The sequence below is a fragment of the Phascolarctos cinereus genome, unplaced genomic scaffold (genome assembly GCF_003287225.1).
Source record: "Phascolarctos cinereus isolate Bilbo 61053 unplaced genomic scaffold, phaCin_HiC Scaffold_4;HRSCAF=312, whole genome shotgun sequence".
Taxonomy (NCBI): domain Eukaryota; kingdom Metazoa; phylum Chordata; class Mammalia; order Diprotodontia; family Phascolarctidae; genus Phascolarctos; species Phascolarctos cinereus.
In genome coordinates, this window is record NW_027555847.1 from 303,954,105 (window position 1) to 303,960,883 (window position 6,779).

General features: G+C 39.3%; 1 pseudogene; it reads left to right on the plus strand.

Annotated features, from left to right (window-relative positions):
* Positions 1 to 3,060: 3,060 nt before the first annotated feature.
* Positions 3,061 to 4,727, plus strand: LOC110221982 (PRELI domain-containing protein 1, mitochondrial pseudogene; annotated as a pseudogene).
* Positions 4,728 to 6,779: the final 2,052 nt, after the last annotated feature.

Sequence of the window (6,779 nt, forward strand, 5' to 3'; positions counted from 1 at the left end):
TTTGAGAGATTGTTGTTATTGTTTATCATTGTTATTATGTGAAATCAACAAAAGAAATAGAAGAATAATCAAGGGATTAAGTGAAGAGCCATAAGAGAGGACAATATTATACAACATTATGATGCAGTAGTACAATTTTTGGATATTGAGGCAAAAAAAAAATAATTTTGAATTCTGACCGGGTCACTTATTAGTTGTATATAATCTTGATTAAGCCATTTTATTTATTATTGCCTTGGCCTTTTTTTTTTCATTTAAAGAGATGTTTAGAGTAGAATATTTATAAAATCACCCATGTCCACTAGAACATAAAGAGGCAAGACACAGATAGCAGTGAAGAAAGGTTAAGAAGCATAAGGACTGAAGAAAGACAATTGATTTGAGGATACTGAGTGTTAGAGCTATTTCAATAGAATGGTAGGGAGGGAAAGAAGGATATAACGCATTGAGGAGTGAATGCATGATGAGGACATAGATGGGGGTGGAGGAAATAAACATTTATATAGGACCTTCTCTGTGCCAGACATTGTGCTAAGCACTTTCACAGATGATTCTCACAATGACTATAGTTGAGAAAACAAGTTAAGTGACTTGTCCATGATCACTCAGTTAGTAAATGTTTGAGACTAGATTTGAACTCAGGTCTTCCTGGCTCAAGACTGCACACTCTATCCATCATGCCACTAGCTGCCTCATAGATTCAGATAATATTGTTCATTCTTTCTAAAAGTTTTATAAAAAAGTGATGAAGCAATAAATTAAGGAGTGAGAAACAGGGTCAAAGAAAATTTGTTTTATTTTAAATCAAGGGATACATGAACACTTTTATTGGCCAAGCAGAAGAATTCAATAGACAGTGAAAGATTTAAGGTACATGGGAAAGAAGAAAGATCGGGGAAATAGGACATAAAGTAGACAGGATGATATGGAATTAAGGGTTAAAAAAAAAGAATGGGCTAGTTTAATGAAGAGATTGGATGATTTCTTCCCCTGAGACTAAAGGGAATTTTTAAAAATGCCTGAAGGCAAAACAATTAGAGAGATTAAGGAAATTGATATATGATGTCCTCAATTTTCCCAAGAAAGTAGAAATCAAGGTCATCTACAGTTAGCAATCAGGAAGAAGGCAAAACTTGAGGCAAGAACTTTTTTTGAGATAAGAAAATGTTTAGAAGAGCCACTATGGAGAGGGTGAGACAATCAATAAGCTATGAACAAAAAGATTGCTTTCCAGGCTTAAAGGCCAACTTGAAATTTGCATAAATATGTAGTGGGCAGTATATACACACAAAAAAAATCATTATTTCCTTCTGACATTACTTGAGAATAGGAACAGAGAAGGCAGATGGTAGGGGTTAAACAGAGTTGAAGTTTGGCAAGGTAAAATGATAAAAGGTCAAGGAGGCAAAAAAAAAATTAAGGGTGGACATGTAATTACTGAAGCAACCAAGCATAGAGTTAAGGTTATAAGGCAGTGAAAAGGTTTGGACGACAGGAAAATATAGAATGAAGTGGGGAAAATAAAATTTTAGAAGTTTAAGAAACTTCAAAAACAGAGAATGAGAAAAATCGTTAATGTAGACATCTCTTTAAAAATAGTTGCAGAGGATGACATTTTGAAGGATATTATGGTCCAAGCTCCAGGATCATGGAAAAAAATGGTATGGTGTAAGTGGGAGCCATTAAAAAATAGAAAAGGGTCATATAGTTGCAGTGCTGTGAAAACCAAAGGAGAATGGAAGTGGCGCTGGAAGAAGAGGATGATAGTGACACTACCTAGAGTTAATAGGATAGTCATTGCTGGATCTATTGCATTAGATGGTTACACTACAGCATTGTTGGTAGAGCCCTGAGTTACTGCTACTGTTATGGAAAGCAATTTAGAATTACATAAATAAAGTGTCTTCAATGTCCATATCCAAAAATTCTGCTCTTAGTAATATTCTTTAAGAGGTTAATTTATAGGGCAAAGTCAAGGTGACGGAGTAGTGGAAACAGCCAAGCTCTCACAACATTCACCTCAAAACAACTTTAAAATAACAGTTCAAACTGAATTCTGAAGTGGAAGAGTGAACAACAGGTTGGGGTGGAACATCTTTCCAGCCTATGACTACTTAGGAGGTCAGAAGGAGAGGTCTATGTCACTGTGGTGGAGTCTATCCAGGAGTATGCATGGCAGTAACACCAGCTCTGGGCCTAGAAGGGTGATATGGCAGATAGAGATTACACAGCACTCCTGTGCTAGCGTTGGGTACAGAAGAGGGTTTTGTTTGGCAACTCCATTGCCTATACCCACATTTGGGTCACAGTTCTAGCATGGAGAGGAGTGCTTGCATTCACAAGGGAGCATGGGTCTTTATGAGAAGATATCAAGAACAAATAAAACAAAGTCAAATGAGTGAAAAAAATAGGAGAAAATGTGAAATATCTCACTGGAGAAAAAAAAAACTGACCTGGAAATTAGATTGAGGAGAGATAATTTAGAAGTTATGAGACTACAATGAAAGCCATGATGAAAGAAAGAGTCTAGACATCTTATTTCAAAAAATTATCAGATTCTGCTTCTGGGAGCCAAGATGACAGAGGACTAAATCTCTATAACACTCCAATATTCACCTCCAAACAACCACACAATAGCACCCAGAACAAATCCTGGAACAGTAGAACCAGAAGAAAGATGGGGTGCAGACACCTTACGCCAGGAGACTTGGAAGATCAGCAAGAAAGATATGTCTTCCTCAGGTAAAAGTGGAGAGCATTCCAGGACAAGAAGCATTCCAGCAAGCCAAAAGCAAGCCCACCTCAGCAAACTAATGGGAGATCTTGAGCCCCAGTGTAGTGGAGCAGGCAAACACCAAAACCAGGACCACCTCTCTGCCCCCTACCCCATATGCCTTAGCATAGCAGACTCCAGAACTGAGAACCATAAGTACTTCAGTGTAATCCCAGGCAAAAAGCATCCTCCAAATGCCCATACCTCCATGTGCTTCAGCACAACCTGGGGAAAACAGGCATCTCCAGTGACCAGACCTGCATGTGCTTCAATGTAGCCCCCAGGAAATGCAGAAACACTCCACTGGGTCTCAGCACATGCCAGATACCACCACTAGCACCTCAGCTGAGCACCAGGTAAGCTGCCAGACCCCTGCAACCTCCTCACCAGCCACCCCACACTACACTGACTCAGTATACCACCAGACACGAAAGTCCCCCTTGGACCTCAAGGCAACATCAGTGCAGCACGAGGTAAAGAGACAGGGCCTGCAGCTCCTGGCACAAGAAGCCTGAGCCAGAGCCCCTCTCATCTTAGGAGCAGAGGTCAAATTTAAAAGAAAGGAAAAAGGCCAAAAAAGATGAGCAAAAACAACAACAACAACAACAACAAAAATCTGACCAGAGAAAGTTACTATGGTGACTGGGAAGAGGAAGACAAAAACTCAGAAGAGGACAACAAAGTTAAAACACCAATGGGAAAATCCCAAAGAAAAATATGAAGTCATCTCAATCACAAAAAGAACTCATGACAGAGCTCAAAAAGGAGCTTGAGAATGATATGAGAGATAGATGAAAAATTGGGGAAAGAAATTATAGTACTACAAGAGGATTATTAAAAAGGCCCAACATCTTGGAAAACTGCTTAAAAAAAAGAATTGGCCAAATGGGAGAAAAAAGTACAAAAGCTAATTGAGGAAAACAACACATTAAAAGTTATAATTGGACAAGTGGAAGCTAATAACTCTATGAGACATCAAGAGTTAACCAAACAAAAGTAAAATAATGAAAAAAATGGAAGAAAATGTAAAGTGCTTCTTTGGAAAAAACAAGTGACCTGAAAAACAGATCTGGGAGAGACAATATCACAAACACTGGACTACCTGAAAGCCATAATTAATAGGGGCACCTGTACAGCATCTTTCAAGAGATGATCAAGAGGCCAAGATGCTGGACACCCCCTCATAGTGGTGGAGGTGGTGGTGACCACGGCTTTGGGAAGGTGATGGGGAGGGCAAACCCGGTGACCCATCTCTTTCTTACACCCCAATGCTGTGCACCCCCTGACGCTGCCCTCACCCTGACCCCCGCCGGGAGGATGGTGAAGTATTTCCTGGGCAGAGCGTGCTCAGGAGCTCCTGGGACCAAGTGTTTGCTGCCTTCTGGCAGCGTTATCCCAACCCCTACAGTTAGCATGTGCTGACAGAGGATATAGTGCCCTGGGAGGTGACTCCTGATCAGAAGCTCTGTCCAGGCTGCTCCTAACAAAGACCAACAGGATGCTTCTCTGGGGGGAGCACTTCTTTCCTGGTAGTGTAGCACACTCTGTGTACAACCTTGAGGATTCTATCGTGGACCTACAGACCCAGACTATGACCACTTTCACCTTGAACATCAACCATGTCCGGCTGATGGTTGTGGAAGAAGGATATGTTTACTCTGTGAACCTTGAAGATAGTGGCTGGACTGAAATCCCATGGGATGCCTGGGTCTCTTCCAGTTTGTTTGGGGTCTCCAGAGCTGTACAGGAGTTTGGCCTAGCTAGATTCAAAAGTAATGTGACCAAGACCATCAAAGCCTTTGAGTATATTTTGGCCAAACTGCAAGGTGAAGGAAGATCCTTCTAAGACACTTGTTGAAACAGCTAAGGAAGCAACTGAGAAAGTGAAGGAAACTGCTCTGGCAACTACTGAGAAGGCCAGGATCTTGCCAGCAAGGCAGCCACCAAGAAGTAGCAGTAGCAACAGCAACACTATGTTTAAAGGAGTCACCCAACTGCTTCCCCTGCAATAAAAATGCCTTGCTGTCTTCCCAGATAGCCAATCCCCAAGGCTGAGAAGCCTATTGGCAAGACCTGGCATTGGCCCTGGAGCCCCAGCCCCTGAAGCAGACCATCAGCACAATGCAAGCCCATGGACAATCCAGCTCTTTACCTGTCCTGTGTACAAGTTGTAATTTATCATTAAAAATCAATTTTCATTGCTAAAGAAAAAAAAAATTATCAAGAATAACTGGAGCCAGAAAGCAAAACAGACATTTGAAAGAATCCAAGATCACCTTAGGAAAGAGATCCCAAAACAAAAACTCTGAGGAACATATAGCCAAATTTCAGAACTATTAGCCGAAGGGAAAAATACTACAAATGGCCAAAAAGTGTCAAATATCAGGAGCCACAGTCAGGATTACACAGGACGTGGCAGCTGCAACATTAAAAGATCTAAGGACATGGAACATGATATTCTGGAAGGCAAAGGACCTAGGACTACAACCAAGAATCACTTATTGGCAAAATTAAGCAAAATATATCATAGGAAAAATGGTGACTCAATGAAATAGAAGCATTTCAGGATTTTATAAGGAGAAGACCACAATTAAACCAAAAATTTTACCTCCAATATCAAGACCCAAGAAAAGCATAAACAGGAAAAAAGGAAAAGAAAACATAAGGAATTAAATAGACCTAAACTGTTTACATTCCTACATAAGAAGATGATGTATGTAATTCTTTACCACTAATAGTATAGCTAGAAGAAATATACATAGACAGAGGGTATGAGGATAAGGCCACTTTAAGGGAAATGACATAAAAAATCACTAAGTGATGAGGAGGAATGCAATGGGTGTAAGAAAGAAGGGAAAGATGGAATAATTTTATTTAAGATGAAGAGGCATGAAGGACCTATTACAGTGCAAGGGAAGAAGAGAAGGTGGGTAATGCACATTACTTGAACCTTACTCTCATCAGTATTGGCTCAAAGATGGAATAATATGCACAATCAGTTTAATATAGAAATCTATCTTACCCAACAGGGAAGTAGGAGGGGAGCAGATCAAGTGGGCTGGGGTGGTGATTGGCAGAAAGAAAGGCAGATCAAGAGAGATGGCACACAGAAAGAAAACACTTTTAAGATGGGAAAGAGTGAATAGGAGAGAGGACAAAGAGGAGGAAAATAGGATGGAAGGAAATACACAGGTAGTAATTATGTGAATAGGATGAACTCTTCTATAAAGTGGAAGCTGATAGCTGAATGGATCAAAAACCAGATTCCTACAATATGTTTGTAAGAAACACACATGAAGCAGAGAAACACACAGAATAAAGATAAGGGACTGGAGCAGAATCTATTATACTTCTGCTGAAGTAAGAATAGCAGGGTTAGCAATACTGACCTCAGAGAAAGTAAAAGCAAAAGCTTACCCAATTAAAAAAAATGAGCAAGGAAACTACATCTTACTAGAAGGTACCATAAACAATGAAGCAATATCAATACTAAACGTATATGTACCAACTGGTATAATGTCCAAATTCTTAAAAGAGAAGTTCAGTGAGTTACTGAAAGAAATAAACAGCAAAACCATACTAGTGGGGGACTCAATTCTCAAAACTCAATAAATCCAATCAAACAATAAACAGGAAAGAAACTGAAGAGATAAATAGAATATTAGAAAAATTATGTATGACAGACGTTTGGGGAAAAATGAACAGGACCAGGCAGGAATGTACATTTTTCTCAGCAGCACATGACACCTACACAAAAATTGACTATGTAATAGGGCAAAAAACCTCAAAATCAAATATAGAAAAGCAGAAATATTGTATGTATTATTTTTGGATCATAATGCAATAAAATTACATTCAAGAAAGGGCAGGGGAAATGTAGATTATTATTTACTGGAAACTAATTAATCTAATCTTAAAGAATAAGTGGGTCAAAGAAAAAATCATAGTAAGTCAATGATTTCATTAAAGAGATTGACAACATTCCAAAAAAATGAGAGGTAGAAGA